At 33.6% G+C, this 13,148-nt stretch overlaps 1 long non-coding RNA gene across 1 annotated transcript in view; it reads right to left on the reverse strand.

Moving 5' to 3' along the window:
• LOC138857936 (uncharacterized) overlaps window positions 1-13,148 on the reverse strand; it is a 154,908-nt gene that overhangs the window by 63,174 nt on the left and 78,586 nt on the right. The window lies entirely within an intron of this gene.

Here is a 13,148-nt window from a genome sequence, read left to right on the forward strand (position 1 = left end):
ACTGTCTCGGAGTTGAACCACACAGTGGCAGTGAAGACAGATTACTAAATATATGAGCATCATGCAGATTCAAGTGCGGCTAAGTTGCAATTTAGTCTAATCTATCAGATCAGAATAATTCGATAGTCACCAGAACCAGGCTCTCATTTGTAACGGCTTGTAGTTTAGAGCACAGTAATAGGAAAAGGATTGTAACTCTTGTAAATTGTAACAAGTGCTTGGACCGGTGTTTATTTGAAGTAAGTTATAATCTAGGCATGCCCTTAAGGGTACTCTAAAGATAATATCGGCCATAACAAATCTAGATAGAAGTTGGAGAGAACACCTCCTTCTGGAAAATTTGTTTAATTTTTTTTTTAGTTTTAATGTTAACCTAAATTAAATCTGGAGAAAAGTTGTTAAAGATTAACAATCAGCATGAAAAACTTCATTTGTTAAACAAACATTTATGTATAATATTATTATTTAAACTAATTGACCGCGAAAAAAATATGTAATATAGTACGAACACTTTACTTTGAGTTCACAAAACTTCAACGATTTGTCTGCAGTGGTTTTTTTGAAAATAACCTTCAGGCTTCAATAACATTAACAAAAAAATGAATTTTGATGAAATATTTTTATCATGGCGTGTGCATCTGCTCACTAATATTAGATGCCTTTCGCATGTACTCACGATCACTTCATCTATGCAATGTCTCTTCATAAATATTGACATTCAGCTTGTTAATCAGTTACCTCTTGTTAATAAATCATGTAATCATTTATTTCAAACGCTTGTAAATATATTTCTGATATTTTTCGCTTTTAAATTGAACCTCCCGCAGTTAATTGAGCACCACTTAGCGAGAATTACTCTTTCAAGTGGTTCGAGGGTTTTGTTTTTAAACTCTGAAAGCCACCACCCGTGCTTAGAAGTCCTTCACTCAAGTACTGGTACTTATGCCCTTCAGAATTTTAAGAGGTACTGTTGACATTAAATGTATTGACATTAAAAAATTTAAAAGCTATTATGCATTAAGTTGTACCATAAATTAGCTGGAAACAAACCAGAAATCACTATAAGAGATATTATAAAATCAAAAAAAAGTATATATTATTTTATATAAGTTATAAATCTTATATTATATCTTAAATAATTTGAAATATATTGTACCATAACTTACTTATCTTGCTTTCATGCAGTTTAAATAGCACTGTGTGTGGAAAGTTGCATCAACAAAATGCAATTGAGTGGAGTAGACGCATTTTACACCAATCGAGCTGTTCCCAAATAACTGTTCTCCTTTGAAAGTGCTCAAATAGCAACATAAATAATCGCAGGTTTATGTACGCAACATTTAGTTTTCGAATTCAGCTTACATATAATTTAGTGGAGAGCTCTTGAATATATTGCATACATACCAAGGAAAGTTTGGAAGTCACTCGTTGATATAGAAAATTCATTCTCAGTGACAATTTTACTTTATATTATGAAAGTGAGAAAAAATATTATGAAAGTGAGAAAAAATTATAAAAAACCTGCCTCAACTGATCGAGCTGCTGTTAATTATGTTATGAATAGAGTATTCATTTACATTCTCTGGTTAAACTTTATTTGGAAATATTGATGTCGGTTATCGATAACGCCAAAAAATATGCAATATTTTATTTATATGCGTCTTACAACACCATTAAGATCACTTTTTCATAGCAGAGCGCCTAAAAATATGCAAAGTTTGATATATGTTTCATTCTTTCATTTCATTAAATGCATTTCCGCTTGCAGAAGTAAGATCCCGAAAATCATATCGTGCACACATACAATGTTTACATAAAAAAATAGTAAAAAAATCTTTTTTTTTCAAACAGTCACCATTTTGTAAAAAAAAATATTTCTTTACTTATCGCGAATTCATACAATTGCGACATCATTGCAGATTGATAATCTTTTTTTCACTTCAGATGCCTAGGAGGGTTGAAATCATGGGTATGCTCATGTGTTCTATAAACCCCCAATTCATCACCTCCCAGTTTTTTAAATTCTTAATTTTTTTTCTAATTTTCTTCTGTAGGAGGACTTTTCAGCATAAAATTGTCTTAAATCCAAACACCAAAAAATTTGTTATAACATTAGATTAATACGGTTAATGACCGAAGAACCAGTCGAAATTTTTCATAAAGTCGCTGCTTCCCAAAATATTGCTTTTATACAAAATTTTACACAAATATACATATCTGAAGTCAAGTGAAAATTGAAAATCTAGCTGTATCGGAGGAGTAATCCTTATCTACTCTGAAAAAAACGTTAGTTAAAATGCCAATTACACTATGTTAAAAAAATGCTTACAAATACGCTCATATCTCCGAAACCATTTGCCAGATCATCAAATATATGTGCGTTCGATATACATAGAATACATAGTATATGCAAAAAAAAATCAAAAAATTTTGAAATTCACCAGTGAATATAATCGCTTAATTGAGTTGCCAAATAATAAATAATTCTCAATTTTCTGACTATTTGCAATATAAACAAACACTCGAAATCAGCATAAATATATTATTATTATAGCAAATAACAAAGTAATTAAAATTTTAATTAATTTCTGGCAAATAAACGCATATTAAATCTTTACATATCTCATATGAAAGTGCTCTAATAACAAAAATATATTTTTGAACACCCAACAGATTGTAACAAAAATACGTTAAAAGAGTCAAAATATTTTTGTTATTTATAATAACAAAAACGCTACTTTGGCCTTCAAAATATATTTGGCAGTGTGTCCTTGTATGTACTTTAGCGTAAATGTGTTTGCATATATGTATCTGCGGCAAGCCGAATAAATCGCCCTACTATCCAAAATCCATAAAGCACGGCCAATAACCGACGAACAACAACAACAAGGCAAGGCCAATTATTGCAGCTGCTGCCACTGATGCCATTGCAGTAAACAACTTTTGGCAGCGATAAAAGGATAACAGTATAAATTTACGAAAGCAATGTATCATACCTTGGTACGTAAAATATAAGGGCAGTTATGTGGCACACCCACATAAAAACACGGGCTTTAAAGTACCTACAACTGGACCACATGCAACCGCACGTAACTCAGTAATGTTGCAGTGATATAATTATGTGCTGGTCACAGGCCATCCGACGCCAAATAAGCATTAATTATGGTAATAAATTTAATAAATGTAAATAAATTGTGAGGTTATGTAAAGCCAACGCGCTGTTCTGCGCACACCGTAGTCAAAATAACAGTTTCGGGCAACAAAATTGGTTAAAGTCACTGCCAGCGCCAGCCAAACGTATTTTGGTTTGCATGTGTGCGTGTGTGTGTGTTTGTTGTTGCACATCCTTTCAACGCGTCCTTGGTCAGCAAGCGGTCACGCTTGATAACCGCAACCGCAGTTGCAGTTGCAAAAGTTGGCTCGCGCACGCTCTACTCTTCCCTCCTCGCTCTCTGCTCAGCTCGCCGCTCTGCGCAATCAAAATTTATTGCTTTGCGAATTGGCCTATGATCGTCAACAATAAAAACGTTTTGGCAGCGTTGTTTTCGGTATTCCACACTAAATGGCCTGCGCAATTGTCACTTTATTGGCAGTGAATTAACGGCCAAATGAAGCGTTGCATGCCACATTTAAATGTGCGGATATGGTCGACAAACTGTCGGCGCGCTGTAGTTCGGAGGGCGCACGTATAGTCAATAAAGCATGCGAATTTCACAATTTTGACAATGCTTTAATTAACAGCAATACAGCGACATAAACAATAACAACAACAACAAAGTAAAATGGTGATATTGGCTGATAGTATTGATTATGGCCAATGTGGCATGGAGCAAAGTGAGATGATGTCAATTCGCGGCCTATTTGTTGTGTTTGTTGTTGTTGTTATACTATTTATGATTGCTATTATTTTTGAATTGTCATTTAACCACAGCATGAAATGTTTCTCGTTGGGCCGTTTATTTTAATTAAATTGTTTCATTGAAACGTTGCTGCTCGTTGACTTCATGCCGTAGTCCTGCCGGTCCTGCTGCTCCTGTCTACACGTCGCACTCATTTCAGTATTTATTTATTGGCCATCTTCTTCATTTATTGCAGTTATCAACAGTAAGTTATCGCAATCACACCTACCTAATAGGAAATTTACGAGATTCCGAGTTGCTTTTTGGAACTGGTCTTGAAAATTGATAGATCGGACAGTAGGCAAGGTACTGAAGTAACGGTATGTATCGAAATCACTCAGATAACAATAATACTATTAATTAGTATTAACCCTTGCAATTTGAAAAGATCAAAGGCGGGGAAATACTTTCAGATGTTGCAAAAGTTTATATCAAACAAAGGCAAGTATTCACCGATAGATGCGAGAAGAGAAGTATTGACCCGATTTTACCCATTTTTGTTCTCCTCGAATTTCAATTCTAGTTCTCACCTTTACCTTCGTCAAAAAATTAACCGTAGACACTGAGGTCCACATATTTTTTGGGCGGTAGATGAAATAGCTTGAGCGAACTATTTGAGCAAAGTTTTATTCCCATTACGTTATTGATATTTGAGTTTTATATTATAAAGTGAAAGAATCAGCGGGAATATAAATATTTTTAATTGGAAAGTAGGCGTGGTTGTCATTCTATCTTGTCTATTTTCACAATGAAATTATTATAGAAATAAATTCACACACCAAATTTGGTTGAAATTGTTCAAGTAGATCCTGAGACATTGGATTTCACCGAGAGGGCGATGCCAGGCCCATTGTCAAATGCTCCCACAAAGCCCTTTCCTACCAGCTTGGTTATTATCATCATAACCGTTGGAAGGGGAGTAGGTGGTTATAAGTATTATCTGATTTGACCCATTTTCACAGTATATTAAGGACCTCATTATTCTAGTACATCATTATTCATTCAACCTAATGATTACTAAAGAAGAAGAATTAACCAGCACCTGAATGCATTATCGCGATCCAAGCTTGACTCTTAAATAAACTTAAACTTTAAAATGAAAACTCTTAGATAATCACTTATAATTTGAAAGTTTAAAATTTGCAACAGTTTTTTGTAATTCACTGAAAAATATATAGATGACATTCTTTTGCATCTTTGGTTAAAATAAATACACAAAGTAAATATTTGCTAATTTTTGATCATCTCGGCAAATAAAATTTCCTACAGGGTACTTTCATATGACACAGACTACCAATTAAACAATTATTTTCGCAATAAATGGCATTTATTTTTCCGCTGAATAATGAAGAATATTTGCAAGACATGCCCAGCAATGCATCCACACAATAAAATACCCATACATACACACAGGCAATTATAGCAAAGCAATTAAATCGGCAATGAATATATACCATATAGTATTTCATGTAAGTGACCGCATCTTTTCATCAGCTGTGTTTATGACAATTAAACGAAAGCACCAATAAAAGTAAATGGACGAAGTATTCGCTGAGTGTGTCAATATGCTACGGTCATTTAACCTCGTGCATGAAAAGAGAGTGTTTTCTGCTCAAAATAGGTCAATAAAACGCATTGGTGGAATTCATAACAATTTCTATTGAATGAGTTTTAATATGGAAAAATTGCAAATAAATTATTTAATTACACAATAAATGTTTATTTGCTGATAATTCCAAAAATGAAAGTCAGCAGTAAATATACACTTGCAAAATGTTGCTACAAAGTATAGAATAATAGTTTTGTTCACATAACGGTTGTTTGTATCACCTAAAACTAATCAAGATAGATTTAGAGTTGTGTATATATAAATGATCAGAATGACGAAATGAGTTGGAATTCGTGTGACTGCAAGCTGTAACTTGAGTAAAACTTTATTTTATTTTGATGAAACTTGGTACACATTTTATTTGGCACCATAAGCAATGTGGTATTGTAAATATATTGTTAATAATCCATATACTTGCATATTGGTGATGGTATGTGTGGTACGTTAACGAAACTCAGAGAGCATCTTTTTCGTCTATAATAATTAATGCTGCCAAAAATACAAGTAGATGAAATCGGGTCAGTGCTAACTTCATAGACCTTACAATGTGAAAAAAGGGGTAATTGACTCCATAAAATGTAAACAAAAGGGTTATTGATCTCATTATGTTAACGGGGTTGTGAACTCGACTAAATTTAACCAAAAGTTTTGAACTTTGCTAATGTAAACAAAAGGGTGATTGACCTCTGAAAAATGTAAACAAAAAGGTCATTGACCCCATAAAATATAAACAAAAGGATTATTGTCCCCATTATTTTAACATAGGTTGTGGACTTAGCTAAATATAAACAAAGGGACATTGATCTCGGAAAAATGTAAACAAAGATCCCATAAAATGTAAACAATGTGATTATTGCTATCCTAAAATAGAAAAAAAATGGATATTGACTTCAATATGTTAACAAAAGTTGTGGACTCGGCTTAATGTAAACAAAGGTTTCGGACTTAGCTAAATGTAAAAAAGGGGGCATTGACCTCATAAAAGTAAACAAAAAAAGAATGGCTTATCAACGGTAAACTGGAGACTGCTTTTAAATATACTAGAAATAAATTTAGACTTTTAAAGCATAATGGATTGCTGCATTGCAAAATACTTAAATAAGCACTGTGAACACCATATTTTCTGTACATATGAATTATTATTACCAACTTTGTTTTCAAAACCATTTTATTCGAAAGTGAAAAATTCAATAGCAAATATTCTATATGTTCTGGCTGGAATTGAAGAAATGTGTCGTAATTATACCAGCTACCAAGGTATGTTTCAGTTTTAGCACCAACAGGGTTGTAGATTATCAGGCAAAATTCTTTCTGGGTTATGTTCGTGCATTTAAATTTGTATAGTACTAGTATATGCAGTTATGTATGTTTTCGAAATAAAATCAATAAACAAAAGTTTTTGAAGTACTCAAGGGTGCAAAATAAATTTGTAAAAATTGTACATTTTGCATGAGACAAGAAAAAACTTACCGAAAATCAATCGAAAATGTATCAAAATCAAGTTTGAAAATGATAACCCATCAGTTTCGCTTTTTGTATTCGAATTTAGTGTCTTATATATAACTTAACTTAGTATTAGTAGTTAAAAGTACTTACGCAGCGGCAATCTTTTTTCTCTCTTACTCAATTGATCAAATTCAATTGACTGCAATACCAACTATAAATGCAGGTCTACTAAATTTTATTTCACTATCACCTACACCACACGTTGCATGCAACACATTAACCTTGATGTGAACGATTGCGTTGCGGTGGCAGCCAAACCAATCGATAACTCAAGTTGCAATTATTCTCTCTGCCTATTTAATGTGCCATTCAAAGCCACTCAGTTGTATCCTTCGTAACTACTCAATAAGCAACTTAAATGTGGCTCGAGCAGTTAAAGGCGGGTGAGTGGTGAATAAAAGCCAAAGCACGTAAGTCACTGCAATCTTGCAACAAATTTGAAACGGCACTGCAGTGAAACTCATAATTTCCCAACAACAACACACACACACATGCAACTGGCAGATTTAATTACAAACAAATGAACTTATGTGCGCCTTTGTGTAAGTGCGTCAATGTGTGTGTGCGTGTGTGTGTGTGAGTGATTAGTCGACTTGTGAAGCTGCTGCTGTCTTGTTGTTGCTGCATTCTGCTTATAATGTATGCCAACTTGTTGAACTTGAATGTGCGCTCATCTAGCGTAAAAGAAACTAAGCAAGAACTACAAGCACAGAAAATCGAGAAAAAGCTGCAAGTAAAATCTGCATCAGCAATTCTGAGGCAGTCAGTCAGACGCTTTGCTGCAGCACTAATTAGAGCATGAGCACAAAAAAAAAATGAAAAAAAATGGAAATAAAATTAAAAAACAAAGTGCCACACTCGTCCTTGTGGGCCGGCATACTCACTCTACCCTCACACTGTCTCATGTAATTTACATATGTGTGTAGGTGTGTGAAAATCCACAAGCGGGAGTACAGTTATATTTAAGTGAAAGTGCTCTGCTTTATGCTTAAATGTGTGTGTGTGTTTGTGTGTAAAAATATTGCATTAAGCGCACAAAACATATGTGTGCGAGCGTGTGACCGAAACAGCTGAGCGGCCAGCATGAGCTCGTGCAGAGGGCAGCTTTCTTTTGAAATGAAAGCAAATAAAATGCGAGAAATACAGTTGCCATTTGCATAGGCGTTCGTGTATCTGTGTGTTAGTATGTGTTAGTGTGGCAAGTATAAAAGGCACTTCATTAATACGTCTGAATAACTAAAGTAAATAAGAGCTTCATTACACTTTTTTGTCGAACAGTTATTTGATGAATAGTGAAAGGACACTTTTGTAAATACGAGCACTAATGCCTTGCCACACAATTTAATAACGTTTGCTTTACAAGTGCATACGGCTGGGTGGCTTAACTGTGTGGCATTCGAGTTTTATAACAGCATGGTGGTTCTGAAGCCGGTTATGTGATTTTAATAAAAAAAATTATTAATTTAATGGAAGGAACACTGAATTCATAGCTATGACATGGCCGAATTATTTAGAAATAGTCCCATATAGCTCAATTATTCTTTTAGGTGAACTTCTGTCGCTAATTTATCTACGCATAATATGTGGAATTCCAGGAATTCTGCATAACTATAGAACTAAAGCTGTAGAAAGCAGATTTATATGAAAATGTCGAACCTAGAAAGTGGTCTCTGGTACAGAAGAGCTTTAGCAATATATCCGTACCAGCTGTAACGCTATACTACTGTTTCATTACATTTACCCGAAATCTCTTTTGCAGAATTCAACACAGCAACCTTACCTAACTTAAAGTAAGAATAGCCGTATAGTAATTTCATTTATTTTCTGGTCCAATGGCTGATTTAGTTTTTTCTTATATTCTTCCCTCTTTAGTTCGCATTGTGAAATGATTTTTTGAAAGAACTAGAAAGGAAATGCTGACTTATAGTAGTAACCAGTATTTAGCTTAATGGACGTCCTTATGCAATTTTCACTCAAAGGTAACGGTAAGCTGTCATTAGCCTCTTTTTTCGTTTATGAGGTTATATATCGTGTGAAGTTTCATCTCCATATGTCAATTAATATGTGTTTCACGGTTGTTTGTATATGGCGCGAAAAAATTGTATGACGATTTTTTACCGAAAAAAAATTTAACAAAGAATTTGCTTGAAAATATTTATTCCCAATGGAAACACGAAGGGTCGCCCATACACCTCTATTAAAGACAATAATACGAAAAAAATATTTTAAAAATGTGTTTGAAACTCGTCGTGTTGGAGATCAGAGAAATATCTCAACAACTCGTATGGATCTACTCAATACATTTTGGTTAATATTTTGGGAATGAAGCGTGTCAATGCTAGACTCGTACAAAAAGACCTTACTCTTTTGCAAAAACGACTTCGAGTAGAGGTCGCAAAATAGAAGCTTCACAACGTAACTAGTGGTGTTACATTCATCAAGATTATTGATGACGAGATGTGAGTTTAGGAATATGACGTCGAAACTGTCCAACAATCTAAAGAATGGAACTCTAAAAATGAGCCAAAGCCGAAAAAAACCCAAAATTCGCTAAAGGCACTGAAGGCACTGAAAGTCATCTCAGCCGAGGCTTATAAATAAGTTAATAAAAACGTATGTCAGTTTGGGTCAAATTTGATGAGATGGTGAGATACTAGTTAATATTCGAATTTAAATTTTTAATTATAAGTACCCAACAAATAAAATACGACAGCTAAATTTAGCGAAAAACTAATGGACGCAATAGTGTTTATAAGCATAGTAGTTTTAAGAGAAAATTGTATTCCTAAAAACCAGAGTAAAAAGTACAGCGAAAGTTGTTCATAAAAATGTTAACTAATGTATTAGGCAAGAAATGGTTTTTGTTAAACAAGAGTAAAAAAGGTAAAACTAGTTATTAAATATAACTTAAATTATCTCGAACCACCCTATACATTGGACTTTTCACATATGTTCTATTTGCACTAGTTAGAAAAGAAATACACAACATATGTACGCTAAAATATTCAAATATATGTATATACAAATGTATGTAGCTTAACTTTATATAATACTTGCACAGAGAAAAAACTTTTCATAATCATTCGTTAACTTTCTCTTCTAATCTAACTACTGAATGGAGTTAGTCACTGCGTATACGTAACATATTGCAAATCTCGACTACACTACTTTGTCGCCACTGCTACTAAGCAAGTTCGTTGTTTTTGTTATTGTTGTTTTTGTTGCTTATGTGCAAAGTTAGTGAGTTGTTAGCCTCATTTTCCTATTGAAATCAGCGCATTTAACTTGGCAAATAGAAACTTTGCTGCCAAAAAGAGCAATAAACGAATGCAAAATGGAGAAGTTAAATAGCAAATAATAAAGAAAAAAACGGAAAAAGTAAATCAGGCGTAGAAGATAGAAATAAAGTAGAAAGTATAAAAAGAATGTTTACATAATTTCCCTCAACAACATGAATAGCAAAGTAGGAAAAGTAGAAGAGGACAATGTCCAAGTAGGATGGGAACACTTTATATATGTATGTGTACGTGTGAATGTGTGTACGGCAAGCAAATAAAAACTTGAAACTTTTGCTTAGCAAAATAAGAGTGAGAAAAACGATTGTTAGCTACAAACTTTTCAATTTATTCAATAAAGCATTGCGTATACGCTGTTTGTCGCCATTTGTTTGCGCACTGGGCAACAACAACAACATTTGCCACGGTCCACTTACATAACTACAAACTAGAAACTTAGCAGCAACTTCCCATCTCCCTCTACTTCTTGCTTGGGTGTCATTTTAAGATATAGTGATATAAATAAAAGTAGGAGAAAAATCTTGAAAAATAAAAAGTTTTGCTTTGAATATTTGCTTCGGTGTGAGTGTATGAATGCGAGCAAGTTTTAATAGCGGCGAAAAGTGGAAAATCGCCTGCTGCTCAGCAGTTTGCAATGGTAAACTGAATGACCAACTGACGGACGCACCCAGTCACTTATACACAAATATCTTTATGTAGGCATAAGCTCAGTCGGGCCAGTGGCGAGTTTCATCCACATTCACTCAACTTTTTCAACGCTGTAGGCTATGTGAATTATTAAATGGGCCACTTGAGTGCTGCTCTGGGAGTCATATTGCGTATTGTTGCCGTATTGTTAAAAAATATAAGTAAATATTTTGTAAAAAGTTTTAACAGTTTTTTGTTGGCGGTTGGTCATTTTAAATGCACTATAATTCGAGTGGACAAATTTTCGAAATAAATTTTAATGCTGCGATTTAGTTTATTTTATAGCTTTTTGCCTTTCCCTTTATCACTTTGAATTGTATTCTTCTTAATTTTTTTTTATTCTACCTATATTTATATAGAAATATATATATAGGTATATGATATTGATGGAAAATTTATGTGCTCCAATTTATTTTTGTGCGCTTTTTATTATCATTCATACTAGCTTAATGTCAATTTTATGTAAAGTCATTAAAGAGCTCTAAATTATTTGCTGAACGTTAAGAAAATAAAATAGAATTGAATGAATTGTAATGGAGCATATTAAAGAAAATAGAATAAGCAATCTTTATACTAAAAAAAATTATATTGCAACTTAAGTATTCAATGAAAAATCAACTAACATCCTTTTGCTCTTCTTTTTAGGTATTTTTAAGCAGCTGAGACCAGATTTTCCATTCTTTCGTTGAATTTTAGAGTATAAGTGTCTAACCGCTGAGTAGTAGTTAACTAAAGTTGAGCATACGACTTCATAAAATCTCTACAGTCAATCATCAGTAATTATAAAAATTTTTATTTTTTATTTTGCATTGAAGAGAGCTATCCTTGGCCTTCAGGCGCATAGATAACTGTTGCTCCACACCGTTATGTACCAAGTATCAATCAAAAATAGCAGTTATAATATTATACTATGCTCAATTATTATTAAGCTTTCATTATCGCCAATGGCATTTACTATCTGATCAAATTTGACTCGGACTGACAAAAATATGTTTTCAAATATTTTAATACAAATCTTTATTATGGCCTTTAAAAGTGGCTCCTGAGTCAGTACAAACATGCCATCGCATCCAATTTTCCATGCTTTCAGCAAATTGTAGCTTTTAATGCTTCGTTTTATTTAAAGAGCGCCATTCGCTAGATTATCAAACATCTCTTTATCGAAGTGTGAAATTTTAAACCAGCGCCTGTAAGTATGCAAATAAGAGCGATTGTGAAGAAAAACAAAAACAACTCTTGAAATTTATATAATATATATAGGTATTGTCAAAATCACCTCCAAGTTCAACACAAGCTTTTCGACATTATTATAAATTCCGCTCGTAAATATTTACACACATGAGTATCTATTCATTTATTATAGGTGTTTCTAAAACTAAGCGCCCACATTATATAAACTAGAAACCTGTGGGCTTTCCTACTACAAAATTAATTAAATGGAAAATGGTGGTAAGTTCACTGTAAAGTGCTCAGCTGTATGCAAACAACGTAGGTTATGTAACGCCGCAAGTGGGCAACGCCCTTTCAAAAGCGCTCATTAGCTGCTATCGGTCGTTAAAACTAATTGCGGTAGCGATAAGCACACTTGAATACACTTTTCATATATTTATGTATGGCGAAATGTGGCAGCTCTTATAGTGGCCTGCGACATATATGTATATTATATTTCGCTCAACTTGAGTATGTAAACACACTTAAGCTTCTTTTTGCGACGGATAATGACACAGATAAGCGGGAGCGTATAGAAACTCGAACAAAGGGTTGCCACTGAAATGAATCAACTATATTTACAGCTAGTGCAAGAGATTAGCAAACATTTTGTTGATATATCGCACAAAGCGCTCAGTGGTCGCTCAAAGATCACACATGCCCTTTGGTGTAAATTTATCCTTATTCATTAATTTTATATGCCCTGTGCTGTCTTCATGCAGCATCTACTCCGCAAAGCATCTTAAAATTTAACACCAAGCAATAAGCGTGTAATATGAGCGTAAACTTGTATAAAGTATAGAAATTTCACAACGCCTCGAACTTATGTATGTGTGTGCATTTGCATGTGTGTGTGTGCGTATGTGTGGAGTCTTGTTGGAGCATTATGAAATTTAGGTTAAGATGTTATCGTTTATTTAACAAGCACACGCTTCATCTTCT

Source organism: Bactrocera oleae, chromosome 6 (genome assembly GCF_042242935.1).
Source record: "Bactrocera oleae isolate idBacOlea1 chromosome 6, idBacOlea1, whole genome shotgun sequence".
NCBI lineage: Eukaryota > Metazoa > Arthropoda > Insecta > Diptera > Tephritidae > Bactrocera > Bactrocera oleae.